An 18,651-nucleotide genomic window follows, 5' to 3' on the forward strand; every position below is an offset into this window, starting at 1 on the left:
AGCTATAGCTCTTCCTCTGGCCTGGTAGATCAACTTCCTTTACAAAAACACCGTCTCTTCTGTAGCTGGACCTGTTACTGTCGCATACCTCTGTCATCATTTTGCTTCACTGTTGTTCTGCCAACTGTTGGATGTGTCACATTCGTTTACTGTTTCTCTGATCACCTGAACGTGCCACACCTGAACTATATGTTCAATCTAACACTTCAGGTTGGGGTCATAAACACCATCTCAAAGTTCATTAGCATCATTTACAGCCAAAGAATTTCTGTAACATTTTGCTGGTCATCAAAACTGTTGACGATGGAATTTTCTATTTATCAAGCCGACAGAAATTCTATCATTTCTAGCCGATAGATATTCTATTACTTCTAGCCAATAGATATTCTATTATTTCCGGATACTTAAAGATCTTTTCGTATGGTTCATTACCTTTTACTCACTGTAAACTGTAACGTGCCGTCAGCCAAGGTCCTCCCCCTTAATATACCACGTTACCAGCCACCTTGCGGTCAGTTCTCTGCTAACCATCAGTTTGGAATGGAATTGTAACAGAATGGCCAGATTCATCATACTTCATCCTACATGTTTAATACTGAACCCACATGAACTAAACTGACTCCCAAACATTTAATGATGGAAAAAATTAACAAGATTATTGTTCTGGTTCACGAAGTTGAACAAGGCCGACGAGAGAGACCCTAGATAGACGGGTGACAGTAGGGACTCAAGATAGACGAATGACAGTGAAGACCCAAGATAGACGGGTGACAGAAGACACTTAAGATAGACGGGTGACAGTAGAGACTCATGGCGGATGTGCGGCAAGAGAAACCCAAGATAGACGGATGACAGTAGGGACCCTAGATAGATGGGCGGCAAGAGGGAATATTGAGATCTGGAATTACTGAAAAAAGTTACTAGTTTAATCAGCGATTCATTCCGGAACATCACAGACCAGAGACGAGTGAAGGGATAAATGTAATAGTTTGTTGTTCTGTGTCCGCTCTCGTGAGACTTCTGCTGTTGGTTGTCACGGCCCTGTGTGTCGGGATGTGCGCAATGTACTTGTCACTGACGAGCTTATGTTACCAGCTATGGATCAGAGGAGATATACCAGGCCTACTATGAGGGGAGCAGAAGAGCTTTTGGCACACTGAGGCTACTACGGAAGCCTTAAGGACGCTAATGTTTTAGTAGAACACTGATGCCTTTGGGCCACTTAGGTTTCTGTGGAGCACTTAAAACTTTGGACCCTTATGGATCCTGCTGCCAATGGATGCCTGTGGATCACAAAAGCTCCTACAGAACCTTGAATCCTACGGACAATTGAGGGTCCTGCGAAACACTGAAGCCTATGAGCCACCAATTCTCCTACGAAATGCTGAAACCTATAGATCACCAAGGCTTATGTAGAGCAATGAACCACAAAGGCTCCTCAGAAACAATGAAGCCTACGGACCGCTTACATCCTGAAGAAGACTTAAGCATGTGGACCACTGAGCTCTTGAAGAATATTGAAGACTACGGTCCTCTAAGGCTTCTGAGAGACGTTGAATGCTATCGGTCATTAGGCTCCTGAAGGATATTGCAGATTATGGGCCACTTTGGCTCCCGAGGAGCACTGAAGCCTACGGGTTAAAGCCTTTTGGGCACTGAGCCTCCTGGGGATCACTGAAGCCTATTGGCCAATAAGACTCATGACGTACATTGAAACTTATAGGCCACTATAGCTTCTGAAGAACATAGAATACTATCGGTCATGACTCTTGAAGGATAAAAAAGTCTCTAGGCCACTAAGGCCACCGAGAACCATTGAAACCTATCGGCCACCAAGTCTCCTATGGAAAATACAGCCTACCAGCCGCTACGACCTCTAAGGAGCACTTAAGCCCACGAACCACTAACACTCCTGAGGAACAACGAGGCCCATCAACTACTAGGCTTCTGAAGAACAGTGAAGCCAATGGCCATTAAACTCCTGAGAAACAGTGAAGTTATGAATCACTAAAGCTCCTAAAAAATATTAAAACCTTTGGGCCACTAAAGCTCCCGAGGAACACCGAAGACCACTGAGGCCCTTGGGAAACACTGAAGCCTTTGGGGCACTTAGGTTCTTGAAGAACAATAAACTACATGGGCCACTAAAACTCCCGAGGAACACTGACATCTATGAGCCACTATGGCTTCAAGGGGAAATTAAACTTGTGGACCACTAAGGCTCCTGAGGAGCATTAAATTCAATGGGCCAATGAGGCTGTTTAAGAAAAATGAAACCTGTAGGCCACTGAGGCTCCTTAGAGACACTAAAGCATATCAGCCAATAAAGCTCACGAGGAGCACTTGAGCCTATGGTACACTAAGGCTCCCGAGGAGCACAGAAGCCTATGGGCCACTATGACTCTAGAGAAACAGTGAATTCTATGGTTCGTTCAGGATCTTGGTGGGTGCTAAAGCCTATGGGCTACTGAAGCTCTTGAGGGATACTAACACCCAAGAGCTACGAAGGCTCCCGAGGAATGGTGAAGCTTATGGGATACAAAGGCTCCTTAAGGGTACTAGAGCCTATGGAACAGTGAAGTCTCTGGGCCACTAATGCTCCAAAGAAGCACTAACGTTTTTGAGCCACTAAGGCTCCTTGGGGACACTAAAGCATATTGTTTCTGAGGAACATTGAAGCCTAAGGGCCACTAAGGCACTCGTGGAACACTGAAGCCTATAGGCTGCTAAGACTCCCGACGAACAATAAATCTTATGGGCTGCTAAGACTCTTGAGAAACAATAAACCTTATGGTGTACTAAGACTCCTGAGGAACAATGAAGCCAATGGCTATTAAGACTCCTGAGGAACAATAAATCTTATGGTGTACTAAGACTTCTGAGGAACGATGAAGCCAATGGTTACTAAGACTTCAAAGGAACAATGAAGCTTATGGGCTACTAAGACTCCTAAGGAACACTGAAACCTATGGGCTAGTAAGACTCCTGAGGAACAATGAAGCTTATGGGCTGCTAAGACTCTTGAGGAACAATGAAGCTTATGGCTACTAAGACTCCCAAGGAAAACTGAAGTCTATGGTCTACTAAGACTCCTGAGGAACACTGAAGCTTATGAGCTACTAAGACTCCTGAGGAACACTGAAGCTTATGGGCTGCTAAGACTCCTGAGGAACACTGAAGCTTATGAGCTACTAAGACTCCTGAGGAACACTGAAGCTTATGGACTACTAAGACTCCCGAGGAACAATGAAACTTATGGGCTATTAAGACTCCTGAGGAACAATGCAGCTTATGGGCTATTAAGACTCCTGGAGAACAATGAAGTTATAGGCCACTAAGACTCCTGGAAAACAATAAAGCTTATAGGTTAGTAAGACTCCTCAGGAAGAGTGGTGCCTCAAGGTTAGGTTAGGTATCTGGAGCAAGGTTAGCGTAAAGGTGTTCTCGGTATTCCTGCCTTATTGATGGTTGTTATTTGCTTCATTCTGACTATAAAACTAAACTGGGCAACTCGACCTGAGCCAACAAAGATGAGAATCAGATGAAGACATGGATCTTAACTATATCTACTACCACGGTGAACATATTCTGGTACCATTGTCTATCTTTTAGCCCTCTGACGTTTACTTTTGAGTTAACAAGTCCTTTCTGTCTTAAAAGAAGTCAATCTTTTTAGTGTGTCCTCCTGATCTGACTCTTAATTGGATCACACAGTGACACTGTCAACACAGTTTCAACAACATGATCTGAATATTGAGTAACATACTATCCCTGAAGTACCAGTCAGGTGCTGGCTAGCCTGCTGGACCCGAAGCTACAGAACATTGTTGGTGAGCTGACTCTGTCTTGTGGCCAGCGTCACAGAGCCGGGTGGCGGATAAATGTGTGTGGACAATTTGATGATGAGGTTAATACTTCATGTACTGTTCACTAGCGCCACAAGAGCACAATCTACCTTCTACATTATAAGTCGCAACGCTTCTTGAAGACATTTCCTACGACAGCAAACGTTTTGATTGATCGTTATATCTGTGATGGACTCTAACATACAATTGATTGAAAAGAAAATATAATCGCTACCTCGTCGCTGTAAGACAAGGACAAAATACTGCTTGTCTCATAACTAACTGTAGGAGACGGAACCAAAGGGCGCGGTGCCTCCAGCATCGACAAGAGACAAATTAAGCCGTCGAGGTGTCGTCTGCTCCTCAGTATACATCGAGGTGTCACCTCCTCAGTTTACGTCAAGGTGTCGTCTTCTCCTCAGTTTACATCGAGATGTCCTCTGCGTCAAACATTGCCCACGTCTAGGTGGCGGCCAGAAAGGCGGACCAGTTTGACAGTAAAACAGTTTTCATACCTCGTCGAGTCTCTCTCTCTCTCTCTCTCTCTCTCTCTCTCTCTCTCTCTCTCTTGCAGATGAGGAAGAGCCTGTGGCGAGGATGCAGGAGGCAGTCCATGGTGGCGGAGGTGCAGGAGGAGACGGTCCATGGCGGCGGAGGTGCAGAAGGAAGCGGTCCATGGCGGCGGAGTGCAGGAGGAGGCGCTCCATGGCGGCGGAGTGGAGGAGGAGGAGGAGGCGGTCCATGGCGGAGGAGGTGCAGGAGAGGCAATCTTTGGCGCCGGAGTGCAGGAGGAGGTAGTCCATGGCGGCGGAGTGCAGGAGGAGGCAATCCATTGCCGCGGAGTGCAGGAGGAGGCAGTCCATGGCGGCGTAGGTGCAGGAGGAGGTAGTCTATGGCGGCGGAGTGCAGGAGGAGGCAATCCATGGCGGCGGAGTGCAGGAGGAGGCAGTCTATGGCGGCGGAGTGCAGGAGGAGGTAGTCCATGGCGGCGGAGTGCAGGAGGAGGTAGTCCATGGCGGCGTAGGTGCAGGAGGAGGCAATCCATGGCGGCGGAGTGCAGGAGGAGGCAGTCTATGGCGGCGGAGTGCAGGAGGAGGTAGTCCATGGCGGCGGAGTGCAGGAGGAGGTAGTCCATGGCGGCGGAGTGCAGAAGGAGGCAATCCATGGCGGCGGAGTGCAGGAGGAGGCAATCCATGGCGGCGGAGTGCAGGAGGAGGCAGTCCATGGCGGCGGAGTGCAGGAGGAGGCAGTCTATGGCGGCGGAGTGCAGGAGGAGGCAGTCTATGGCGGCGGAGTGCAGGAGGAGGTAGTCCATGGCGGCGGAGTGCAGGAGGAGGCAATCCATGGCGGCGGAGTGCAGGAGGAGGCAATCCATGGCGGCGGAGTGCAGGAGGAGGTAGTCCATGGCGGCGGAGTGCAGGAGGTAGTCCATGGCGGCGGAGTGCAGGAGGAGGTAGTCCATGGCGGCGGAGTGCAGGAGGAGGTAGTCCATGGCGGCGGAGTGCAGGAGGAGGCAGTCCATGGCGGCGGAGTGCAGGAGGAGGTAGTCCATGGCGGCGGAGTGCAGGAGGAGGCAATCCATGGCGGCGGAGTGCAGGAGGAGGCAGTCCATGGCGGCGGAGTGCAGGAGGAGGTAGTCCATGGCGGCGGAGTGCAGGAGGAGGTAGTCCATGGCGGCGGAGTGCAGGAGGAGGTAGTCCATGGCGGCGGAGTGCAGGAGGAGGTAGTCCATGGCGGCGGAGTGGAGGAGGAGGTAGTCCATGGCGGCGGAGTGCAGGAGGAGGCAATCCATGGCGGCGGAGCGCAGATGGAGGCGCGGTCCACGGCGGCGGATGTGCCCCATGGGAAGGCGCTGACTGCGAGAATAAACAAGGAGAGAGAGGATGGAGGACCATACACGCAGGAGTCTGGTTGGGAATGAGACCTGCGGGTGCTGGAACGCCGTTGTCACAACCTGTGGGTACTGGAATGCAGTTATCACAACCTGTAGGTGCTGGAACGCTGCTGTCACACGACCCATGGGTGCTGTAACGCTATTATCACACAACCTGTGGGTGCTGGAAGTGCTATTGTCACACGACGCGTGGGTGCTGGAACGATGTTGTCACAAAACCTGTGGGCGCTGGAACGCTGTTGTCACACGACGCGTGGGTGCTGGAACGCCGTTGTCACACAACGTGTGGGCGCTGGAACGCTGTTGTCACGCGACCCATGGATGCTGAAATGCTATTGTCACACGAAACGTGGGTGCTGTAATGCTAATGTCACACGACCCTTGGGTGCAGGAACGCTGTTGTCACAAGACCCGTGGGTGCTGGAACGCTGTTGTCATAGGACCCGTTGGTGCTCGAACGCTGTTGTCACAAGACCCGTGGGTGCTGGAACGCTGTTGTCATAGGACCCGTTGGTGCTCGAATGCTGTTGTCACACGAAACGTGGGTGCTGGAATGCTGTTGACACACATGCAGGTGCTGGAACGCTTTTTACACATAACCCATGGGTGCTTGGATGCTGTTGTCACATGACCCGTGGATGCTGGAACGCTGTTGTCACACGGCATATGGGTGCTGGAATGCTGCTATCACACGACCTGTGTGGTGGAGCGCTGTTTCACACGACCTGTGTGGTGGAGCGCTGTTTCACACGACCTGTGTGGTGGAGCGCTGTTTCACACGACCCGTAGGTGCAGGATCATTGTTGTCACACAACCCGTGGGTGCTGGAACACTGTTGTCCCTTGGGTGCTGAAACGCTGTTGTCCCGTGGGTGCTGAAACGCTGTTGTCACACGACCCATGGATGCTGGAATGCTGTTGTCACACGAAACGTGGATGCTGGGACCCTGTTGTCGCACAATCCTTGCGTGCTCGAACGCTGTTGTCACACGACCCGTGAGTGCTGAAACGTTGTCACACGACCCGTTGGTACTGGAATGCTGTTGTCACACAACGCGTGGGTGCTGGAACGCTGTTGCCACACGATCTGTGGGTGTTGGAACGCTGTTATCACTCGACCCGAGGGTGCTGGAACGCTGTTGTCATACGACCCGTGGGTACTGGAACGCTGTTGTCACACGACCCGTGGGTGCTGGAACGCTGTTGTCGCACGACCCGTGGGTGCTGGAACGCTGTTGTCACACGACCCGTGGGTGCTGGAACGCTGTTGTCACACGACCAGTGGGTGCTGGAACGCTGTTGTCACACGACCCGTGGGTGCTGGAACGCTGTTGTCACACGACCAGTGGGTGCTGGAACGCTGTTGTCACACGACCCGTAGATACTGGAACGCTGTTGTCACACGACCCATGGGTGCTGGAACGCTCTTGTCGCACGACCCGTGTGTGCTGGAACGCTGTTGTCACATGAACCATGGGTGCTGGAACGCTGTTGTCACACGACCCGTGGGTGCTGGAACGCTGTTGTCACACAACCTGTGGGTGCTAGAACACTGTTGTCACACAACCCGTCGGTGCTGGAACGCTGTTGTCACACGACCCGTGGGTGCTGGAACGCTGTTGTCTCGCGACCCGTAGATACTGGAACGCTGTTGTCACATGACCCGTGGGTGCTGGGACGCTGTTGTCACACGACTCGTAGGTGCTGGAACGCTGTTGTCGCACGGCCCATGGGTGCTGGAACGCTGTTGTCACACAACCCGTGGGTGCTGGAACGCTGTTGTCACATGACCGGTGGGTGCTGGAACGCTGTTGTCACACAACCCGTGGGTGCTGGAACGCTGTTGTCACATGAACCATGGGTGCTGGAACGCTGTTGTCACATGACCCGTGGGTGCTGGAAGGCTGTTGTCACACGGCCCGTGGGTGCTGGAACCCTGTTGTCACATGACCCGTGGGTGCTGGAACGCTGTTGTCACCCGTGGGTGCTAGAACGCTGTTGTCACACGACCCGTGGGTGCTGGAACGCTGTTGTCACATGACATGTAGATGCTGGAACATTATTGTCACACGATCCGTGGGTGCTGGAACGCTGTTGTTACCCGATCCGTGGGTGCTGGAACGCTGTTGTCACACGACCCATTGGTGCTGGAACGCTGTTGTCACACAACCCGTGGGTACTGGAAAGCTGTTGTCACACGACAAGTGGGAGCTGGAATGCTGTTGTCACACAATCCTTCGGTGCTGGAATGCTGTTGTCACACAACCTGTGGGTGCTGGAACGCTGTTGTCACACAACCTTTGAGTGCTGGAACGATGTTGTCACACAACCTGTGGATGTTTGAACACTGTTGTCACGCTCCCGTGGGTGCTGGAACGCCGTTGTCACACGACTCGTTGGTGCTGGAACGATGTTGTCACGTGATCCGTGGGTACTTGAACGCTGTTGTCACACAACATGTGGGTGCTGGAACGCTGTTGTCACACTACCCGTGTGTCCTGAGACGTTATTGTCACCAGACCCGTTAGTGCTGGAAAGCTGTTGTCACATAACAATGGGTGCTGGAACGCTGTTGTCACACGACTCGTTGGTGCTGGAACGCTGTTATCACATGATCCGTTGGTACTTGAACGCTGTTGTCACACAACATGTGGGTGCTGAAATGCTGTTGTCACAAGACCCGTGGGTACTAGAACGCTGTTTTCACACGGCATGTGGGTGCTGGAACGCTGTTGTCACACTACCCGTGGGTGCTGGGACGCTATTGTCACCAGACCCGTTAGTGCTGGAAAGCTGTTGTCACATGTGGGTGCTGGAACGCTGTTGTCACACGACCCGTGGGTGCTGGGACGCTATTGTCACTCGACCCGTTAGTGCTGGAAAGCTGTTGTCACATAACATGTGGATGCTGGAACGCTGCTTTCATACGATCCGTGCGTGCTGGGACACAGTTGTCATACGACATATGGGTGCTGGAACGCTGTTGTCACACGACTTGTGGGTGCTGAATCACTGTTGTCAAGTTCATAATAATCACTCACGCGGTTTCTACCAACAATAGTCAACATAGCCAGCTCTATATATGATGATCATCACTAACTACTACCACCACCACCACCACTAGACCTGAGGATTAACCTGCCTCAGTGCGCCGTGATGATCGTTGTAGTGAGGATGTGGCACGGCAGGAGGTGCGACCTGCTATCACTACCCACTCCACACACACACTCTCCCTCACTCCCTCGCACTTACCACATTTTGAACGACACGTGCTCCGGACGTTGGTCGTGCTCAGGTTGTAGGGAAGGACCACTCACTGAACTCTGGTGGCGCTGCCTGCTCAAAATACACCTTAATGGCGCCACCCTCCCTTGTTGGCACTAGGCAGCCGTATGGCGTCTATTTGATCGGTGATTCTACGTTATGACGCCAGTTATATAACATGGGACTTGTATTTGACTTGCGAACCTTGACTTCATCTTGGGGAAGGAACCGGTAGTGAGTATCAAGGCGAGGCGAGAGAGTTAAGGTGACTTTCATGTAAAGATAATACCGAGTTGATATTTACGTTGAGACACTGGGCTGGTACTGCTAATGGGCACGCTGACAGAAGGACATTTAGCTGACACTCCAAACACTTTTCATCTGCACTTGATCCCACTAAATATGGCGCCCAGAGATGTGGGTTCCAATGCTTGAATATTATCTAGGGCTTTTAGCTTACTTCAATGTTTTGTTTTGTTAGTGGAAATATATCTTACATCAGCATATTTATAGTCATGGCTTTGGAATGATCTTTAGTCTGAGGTTTACTGAAACCGTAAACTTTTTTCATTAACTTCAGATGTTATTTTCAGGCAGTTATAGCCTGATAATCTCTAATGGATTATCGGGTGGAAGATATTGTCTGTTATACGTCGAAAATACAGGAAACTAACGGAGGAAGCCTGTTTGTGCCACCAACGATGTTGAATTCGAAGACCAACGAGGCGTACTGCATTCTTGTCTTCAACATGACGTGCTACAATTATCACTTTGTCTTCAAAATGATGTGCAATAATTATCACTTTGTCTTCAATATGACGTGATACAATTATTACCTTGTATTCAACATGATGTGCTACAATTATTACCTTGTCTTCAACATGACGTGTTACAATTATCACTTTGTCTTCAACATGATGTGCAATAATTATTACTTTGTCTTCAATATGACGTGATACAATTATTACCTTGTATTCAACATGATGTGCCACAATTATTATCTTGTCTTCAACAAGTCGCGCTATGATTATAACCTTGTCTTCAACATGACGTGCTACAATCATTACCTAGTCTTCAACATGACGTGCTGCAATTATTACTTTGTCTTCAACATGACGTGCTGCAATTATTACTTTGTCTTCAACATGATGTGCTACAATAATTACTTTGTCTTTAACATGATGTGTTCCAATTATCACTTTGTCTTCACCATGATGTGCTACAATTATTACTTTGTCTTCAACATGACGTGCTACAATTATCACTTTGTCTTCAACATGATGTGCTACAATTATTACTTTGCCTTCAACATGATGTGCTACAATTATTGCTTTGTCTTCTAAATGATGTGATACTATTATTAGTTTGTCTTCAACATGATGTGTTATAATCCTTACCCTGTCTTCAACATGATGTGCTACAATTATTACCTTGTCTTCAACATGACGTGCTACAATTATTACTTTGTCTTCAACATGATGTGCTACAATTATTACTTTGTCTTCAACATGATGTGCTACAATTATCACTTTGCCTTCAACATGACGTGCTACAATTATTACCTTCTCTTCAACATGATGTGTTACAATTATAACTTTGTCTTCAACATGACGTGCTACAATTATTACTTTGTCTTCAACATGATGTGCTACAATTATTACTTTGTCTTCAACATGATGTGCTACAATTATTACTTTGTTTTCAACATGATGTGCTACAATTATTACTTTGTCTTCAACATTACGTGCTACAACTATTACCTTGACTTCAACATGATGTGCTGCAATTATTACTTTGCCTTCAACATGATGTGCTATGATTATTACTTTGTCTTCAACATTACGTGCTACAATTATTACCTTGTCTTCACCGTTACGTGCTACAATTATTACTTTGTCTTCAACAAGACGCGCAACAGTTATTACTTTGTCTTCAACATGACGTGCTACTATCATTACCTTGTCTTCAACCTGATGTGCTACAATTATTACTTTGTCTTCAACATGACGTGCTACAGTTATTGCCTTGTCTTCAACATGACGTGCTACAATTATTACTTTGTCTTCAACATGATGTGCTACAATTATCACTTAGTCTTCAACATGAGGTGCTATGATTATTAATTGGTCTTCAACATGATGTGCTACAATTATTACTTTGTCTTCAACATGATATGCTACAAACATTACCTTGTCTTCAACATGACGTGCGACAATTATTACTTTGTCTTCAACATGACGTGCTACAATTATCACTTTGTCTTCAACATGATGTGCTACAATTATTACTTTGTCGTCAACATGACGTGTTACAATTATTACCTTCTCTTCAGCATGATGTGCTACAATTATTATTTTATCTTCAACATGATGTGCTACAATTATTACTTTGGCTTCAACATGATGTGCTACAATTATTACCTTGTCTTCAACATGATGTGCTACAATTAATACTTTGTCTTCAACATGATGTGCTACAATCATTACCTTGTCTTCAACATGATGTGCTACAATTATTATTTTGTCTTCAACATGATGTGCTGCAATTAATACTTTGTCTTCAACATGCCGTGCTACAATTATAACTTTGTCTTCAACATGACGTGCTGCGATTATTGCTTTGTTTTCTACGTGATGTGCTACAATTATTACTTTGTCTTCAACATGACGTGCTACAATTATTATTTTATCCTCAACATGATGTGCTACAATAATTACTTTGGCTTCAACATGATGTGCTACAATTATTACTTTGTCTTCAACATGATGTGCTACAATTAATACTTTGTCTTCAACATGATGTGCTACAATTATTACCTTGTCTTCAACATGATGTGCTACAATTATTCCTTTGTCTTCAACATGATGTGCTTCAATTTATACTTTGTCTTCAACATAACGTGCTACAATTATCATCTTGTCTTCAACATGACGTTCTGGAAATATTATTTTGTCTTCAACATGATGTGCTACAATTATTACTTTGTCTTCATCATGATGTGCTACAATTATTATTTTGTCTTCAACATGACGTGCTACAATCATTACTTTGTCTTCAACATGATGTACTACAATTATTAGTTTGTGTTCAGCATGATGTGCTACAATTATTACTTTGGTTTCAACATGACGTGCCGCAATTATTACTTTGTCTTCAACATGATGTGCTACAATTATTACTTTGTCTTCAACATGATGTGCTACAATTATTACTTTGTATTCAACATGATGTTCTACAGTTATTAACTTGTCTTCAACATGATGTGCTGTAATTATTAGTTTTCTTCACCATTACGTGCTACAATTATTACCTTGTCTTGAACATGACGTGCTGCAGTTATTACTTTGCCTTCAACATGATATGCTACAATTATTACTTTGTCTTCAACATGACGTGCTGCAATTAATACTTTGTTTTTTACATGATGTGCTAAGATTATTATTTTGTCTTCAACATGACGTGCTACAATTATTACTTTGTCTTCAACATGATGTGCTACAATTATTACCTTGTCTTCAACATGATGTGCTGCAATTATCACTTTGTCTTCAACATGATGTGCTACAATTATCACTTTGTCTTCAACATGATGTGCTACAATCATTACCTTGTCTTCAACTTGACAACATGATGTGCTACAATTATCACTTTGTCTTCAACATGATGTGCTACAATTATTACTTTGTCTTCAACAAGATGTGCTACAATTATTTCTTTGTATTCAACATGACGTGCTACAATTACTACTTTGTCTTAAACATGATGTGCTACAATTATTACTTTGTATTCAGCATGATGTGCTACAATTATCACTTTGTCTTCAACATGATGTGCTACAATTATTTCTTTGTATTCAACATGATGTGCTACGATTATTACCTTGTCTTCAACATGACGTGCTGTAATTATTACTTTGGCTTCACCATTACGTGCTACAATTATTACCTTGTCTTCAACATTACGTGCTGTAATTATTACTTTGTCTTCAACATGATGTGCTACAATCATTACTTTGTCTTCAACATGATGTGCTACAATCATCACCTTGTCTTCAACATGATGTGCTACAATTATTACCTTGTCTTCAACATGACGTGCTACAATTATTACTTTGTCTTCAAAATGACGTGCTACAATTATTACTTTGTCTTCAATATAATGTGCTGCAATCATTACTCTGCTTCAACATGACGTGCTACAATTATTACTTTGTCTTCAACATGACGTGCTACAATTATTACCTCGTCTTCAACATGACGTGCTGCAATCATTACTTTGTTTTCCATGATGTGCTACAATTATTACTTTGTCTTCAACATGATGTGCTACAATTATTACTTTGTCTTCAACATGACGTGCTGCAATCATTACTTTGTCTTCAACATGATGTGCTACAAATATTACTTTGTCCTCAACATGATGTGCTACACTCATTACCTTGTCGTCAACATGACGTGCTGCAATTATTACTTTGTCTTTAATATGACGTGCTACAACTATTACTTTGTCTTCAACATGACGTGCTAGAATCATTACCTTGTCTTCAAAATGACGTGCTACATTCATTACTTTGTATTCAACATGACGTGTTACAATTATTACTTTGTCTTCAACATGAGGTGCTACAATCATTACTTTGTCTTCAGCATGAGATGCTGCAAATATTACTTTTTCTTCGACATGACGTGCTACTATCATTACTTCGTCTACAATATGACGTGCTACAATTATTACTTTGTCTTCAACATGATGTGCTACAATCATTACCTTGTCTTCAACATGACGTGCTACAATTATTACTTTGTATTCAACATGACGTGCTACAAATAGTACTTTGTCTTTAACATGACGTGTTACAATTATTACCTTGTCTTCAACATGACTTGCTACAACGTTTTTCTTATGTTGAAGACTCCAGTCAAGGACAAATGTTCACATCAAGGCCGGGCCTTAATTGAAATATAGAAAGTATTGTGAAACGGGAAAAGATACGACAAGGGAAAGTATTTATGAATTTCTGAGAAAGTGAAGGGCTTGTCTTTTGAAATGTGCTATGTCTTCGTTACTGGGTAAGACATAAGCAGGTAGAGATTTTCAGAGTTTCGACGTGTCGGAAAAGAAGTAGGTATCAAAACTGTCCACCTTTGAGTTGCCGATGGACACACAATAATCATTTAACGCAGCAGCTTGCCGAGTATTGCGTAGTCTAGATAATGGTGGGGACACGCAGGCAGCCAGCTCTCGGGAGCAAAAACCAAAGTAATACTTACAAAAGAAGGAAAGTGAACTATCATTGCGGCAAAGGGCAAGGTATCTCAAATATGGAAGTTAGCCTGGGACAGTTTATAACTCGGACCGCTTTTGACTCAAATCTGTCAAGTAAGGATGCAGAGCTAGAGCCACCCCAGATGTGAGAGCAGTACTCCATACAAGGACGAATCAATCCCTAGTATGAACGGAGCAGCTGTTCAGAAGATAAGTTTCGACATCTAAATAGGACACCAAGTTTCTTAGAGGCAGACTTAGTTATTCTCGTAATGTGGGGTTTCCAAGAAAGAGCAGATGTTACGGTTATAACAATTATATTCATTGAGAAAGGGTGGAATTACAGAACCCTCAAAGGAGAGACAAGAGTTGTGAGGAGTCTTCGATAGAGAGATTGGCAGATTTTGTGTCTTGGAGGCATTAAACTTAACCAGATTTTGTCTTCCCAACTGAAATATCCTGTCCAAGAAAGCTGTGTCAAGACGAGATGCAGATCGAGTGAGAGAAGAGGGAGAAGAATTGAAGAATGTGGATGAATGCAGTGTTGAGTAGTCGGCGTGTGAGTGCCTTGGATCATATGTGGAGGAGAGGAATTCGTTGAAAAGGAGAAAAAGTGTAGGGGACAGGACAGAACCTTGAGGGACACCGCCGTTGATGGAGAAAAGTAGAGCGGCTGATCCATCAACAACCACACAGATAGATCGGCCGGAGAGGAAGCTAGGTATGAAGGAGCAAAGTGAGGGAGGGAAGCCAAGAGAGAGAAGCTTAGAGATGAGACCCCGATGCCACACCTTGTCAGCCTTAAGATATGTCAAGGGCAACTACATGTGACTCCCCAAAACACTTCAGGGATGATGACCAGACATGAGTAAGATGAGAAAGAATACCATCAGTGAATATCTCCTACGGAAGCCATATTGGTGATCAGAGAGATGACTGATTTTCGAGGTGTTTGAGGATATGGGAGCTTGGTAATAGTACATGTCAAAGCAATAATACGATATAAAGTTGCAGGTGTCTGAACGATCACCCTTCTTAGGGATGGGATGTATCAATGCATGTTTCCAAGGTAAAGAAAAGGATTTAGGTTTATAACATAAACGGAATAGGTGAGCAATTACAGGTGCAAGTTCAAAGGGACACTCTTTCAGTACAAGAAGATGGTTGCCATCAGGACCATCAGCCTTGCTTGTGTCTAGAGAAAATAGCGCTTTTCGGGCAGCCCGAAAGAGATTACGGGAAGAGGCATAGAATTAGTAAGAGGAGCATCATGAGATGAATGAATGCTAGGCATCCAAGGGGGAGCTGGATGAGAAACGGGAACCAGAGTTGCTTTATCTACGGGAGAGACAGCTGCAGTGCCGTCATAACGGAAACGCGAGGGAAAGGTAGAGCGACAGTTGTTAGCGATGCCCTTAGCTAAAGACCAGAAAGACCTATCAATAGATGACGAGAGGTTATCGCACTTCCTTTGAATAAACGAACGCTTAGCTGAAAAGGAGCTAGAGGAAAGAGAGGTTCTCCAAGCCCGATATGCTTGATCCCTTGTCTGAATGGATGAGGTAGTCTTGGAGGAAGTGGGGATAAATCCTTCCATTCCCGCAAGAATAACCGTTGTTATGCGTTTGACGGAGACAGAAGTATCACCACATAAGAGACGGTAATTTACCCAAGGAAAGTCATCAAAGAAGTTACATAACTTATTCCAGGCAGCTTTGTTCAGGTGCCAGTATTTACGTTTAGAAGGGGCTGCTGGAGGGGGAGGTGCCGTTAGAATAGATACAGTTATGAGAGAGTGATCAGATGAACCAACTGGGGGCGAGGGTGTGTATTTACAGCGAGATGCACTAGAGGTGAAAAACAAATCCAGAATGTTATGAAAATGGTCACAGTGGTCAGGAATATGGGTAGGATGGGAGATAATTTGCTCTAAATCATTGAGAATGGAGAACGTGAGGGCTCCGATCCCTCCACCATCCGTATGGGAGAAATTCATCCATTCCCTATGGTGAACGATGAAATCCCCGAGGTAGAGGATCTCGGCTTGCGGATGAGAGGATGTCACACTATCATGGCAGTTTAGATAGTTGAAGAAAGATATGATATTTGCAGAATTAGGAGAACAATCGGCGAAACAGAGGACAAGTGTGGTAGTAGGGAGAAGACTTTGAGCCACATATCATCAAAGTCTGGAGACCCAATGTCCTTGAAGCGTGCAACTGGTGTGTTGATGTTGGAATAAGCACAAACACTATTTTTGAACCGGCATCGTGAGTAGAGGTTATAGTTAGATAAGAATAAGGGACTAGTGAGAACATCATGAGGCAACTGTGTCTCAGAGAGAAGTAAGATATCAGAAGAAGCACTAGACAGACGGTGTTTAGTTTAGGAGAGGTTACTAGAGAGACCACGAATGTAGGTATAGTGAATAGAAAAAGAGGAAGGTCTCACAGAGAGGGAAAGGTCGTGGGAGGGGCCAGTACTACTACTGTCCGAGCCCTCCCTCTCATTGGTGGCAGAGTCACAGAGTATCAGTTATAGATTGATCGCAGTTTCCTGCGTTAGCAAGGTGGCGCCAGGAAGCAGACAAAGAAACACCCATCCACTCACATACACATATATACACATATACGCACATACACGTACATATAGGGGAGTAAGAATACTTCCCACGTATTCCCTGCGTGTCGTAAAAGGCGAATAAAAGGGGAGGGAGAGGGGGGGTAGAAAATCTTCCCCTCCTGTTTTCAGTTTTTCAAAAGAAGGATTAGAAAAGGGGAACAAGTGAGGATATTTCCTCTATAGCTCAGTCATTTGTTCTTAACGCTACCTCGCTGACGAGGGAAATGGTGAAGAATGTATGTGAGAAATACTTAGGAAATCAAGTGGATTTGTATGAAGCATTTATGGCTTTAAAGAAGGCATATGATAGAGTTGATAGAGATGCTCTGTGGAAGGTATGAAGAATATATGGTGTGGGAGGCAAGTTGCTAGAAGCAGTGAAAAGTTTTTACCTCGATGTAGGGCAAGTGTACGAGTAGGAAAAGAGGAAAGTGATTTGTTCTCAGTGAATGTCGGTTTGCGGCAGGGGTGTGTGATGTCTCCATGGTTGTTTAATTAGTTTATGGATGGGGTTGTTAGGGAGGTTAATGCAAGTTTTGGAGAGAGGGGCAAGTATGCAGCCCATTGTGGATGCGAGGGCTTGGGAAGTGAGTCAACTGTTCTTCGCTGATGATACAGCACTAGTGGGTGATTCGGGTGAGAAACTGCAGAAGCTGGTGACTGAGTTTGGTAAAGTGTGTGAAAGAAGAAAGCTGAGAGTAAATGTGAATAAGAGCAAGGTTATTAGGTACAGTAGGGTTGAGGGACAAGTTAATTGGGAGGTAAGTTTGAATGGAGAAAAACTGGAAAAAGTGAATGTTTTAGATATCTGGGAGTGGATTTGGGATCGGATGGAACCATGGAAGCGGAAGTGAGTCACAGGGTGGGGTAGGGGCGAAAGTTCTGGGAGCGTTGAAAAATGTGTGGAAGGCGAGAGCATTATCTCGGAAAGCAAAAATAGGTATGATTGAAGGAATATTGGTTCCAACAATGTTATATGGTTGCGAGGCGTTGTGCGAAGGAGGGTGGATGTGTTGGAAATGAGATTTTTGAAGACTATATGTGGTGTGAGGTGGTTTGATCGAGTAAGTAATGAAAGGGTAAGAGAGATGTATGGTAATAAAAAGAGAGTGGTTGAGAGAGCAGGAGAAGGTCTTACGAAATGGTTTGGTCACATGGAGAGAATGAGTGAGGAAATATTGACAAAGAAGATATATGTGTCAAAGGAGGAGGGAACGAGAAGTGGGAGACCAAATAGGAGGTGCTGGGATGGAGTGAAAAAGATTTAGAGCGATCGAGGCCTTAACATGCAGGAGGGTGAAAGGCGTGCAAGGAATAGAGTGAATTGGAATGATGTGGTATACCGGGGTCAACGTGCTTTCAGTGGATTGAACCAGGGCATGTGAAGCGTCTTGGGTAAACAATTGACTTGTCCCTCAACCCTACTGTATCTATTAACCTTGCTCTTATTCACATTTACCCTCAACTTTCTTCTTCCACACACTTAACCAAGCTCAGTCACCAGCTTCTGCATTTTCCCACACGAATCAGCCACCAGCGCTGTATCATCAGCGAACAACAACTGACTCACTTCCCAAGCTCTCTCATCCACAACAGACTGCATACTTGCCCCTCTTTCCAAAACTCTTGCATTCACCTCCCTAACAACCCCATCCATAAACAAATATAACAACCATGAAGACATCATGCACCTCTGCCGCAAACCAACATTCACTGAAAACGAATCACTTTCCTCTTCCTACACGTACACATACCTTTCATC

General features: G+C 45.4%; 1 protein-coding gene across 2 annotated transcripts in view; it reads right to left on the reverse strand.

Moving 5' to 3' along the window:
* LOC139749158 (ATP-sensitive inward rectifier potassium channel 12-like) overlaps positions 1–18,651 on the reverse strand; it is a 568,779-nt gene that overhangs the window by 477,448 nt on the left and 72,680 nt on the right. Inside the window, exon 2 of one of the 2 annotated variants that reach the window (XM_071662809.1) lies at positions 1–268. This exon is cut by the window's left edge and continues 290 nt beyond it. The gene's annotated coding sequence lies outside the window, so the exon portion shown is untranslated. Of the gene's footprint in view, positions 295–18,651 lie in introns of both variants that reach the window. The other variant, XM_071662810.1, reaches the window with a different exon arrangement.

The sequence above is a fragment of the Panulirus ornatus genome, chromosome 6 (genome assembly GCF_036320965.1).
Source record: "Panulirus ornatus isolate Po-2019 chromosome 6, ASM3632096v1, whole genome shotgun sequence".
In the NCBI taxonomy this organism is placed as follows: domain Eukaryota; kingdom Metazoa; phylum Arthropoda; class Malacostraca; order Decapoda; family Palinuridae; genus Panulirus; species Panulirus ornatus.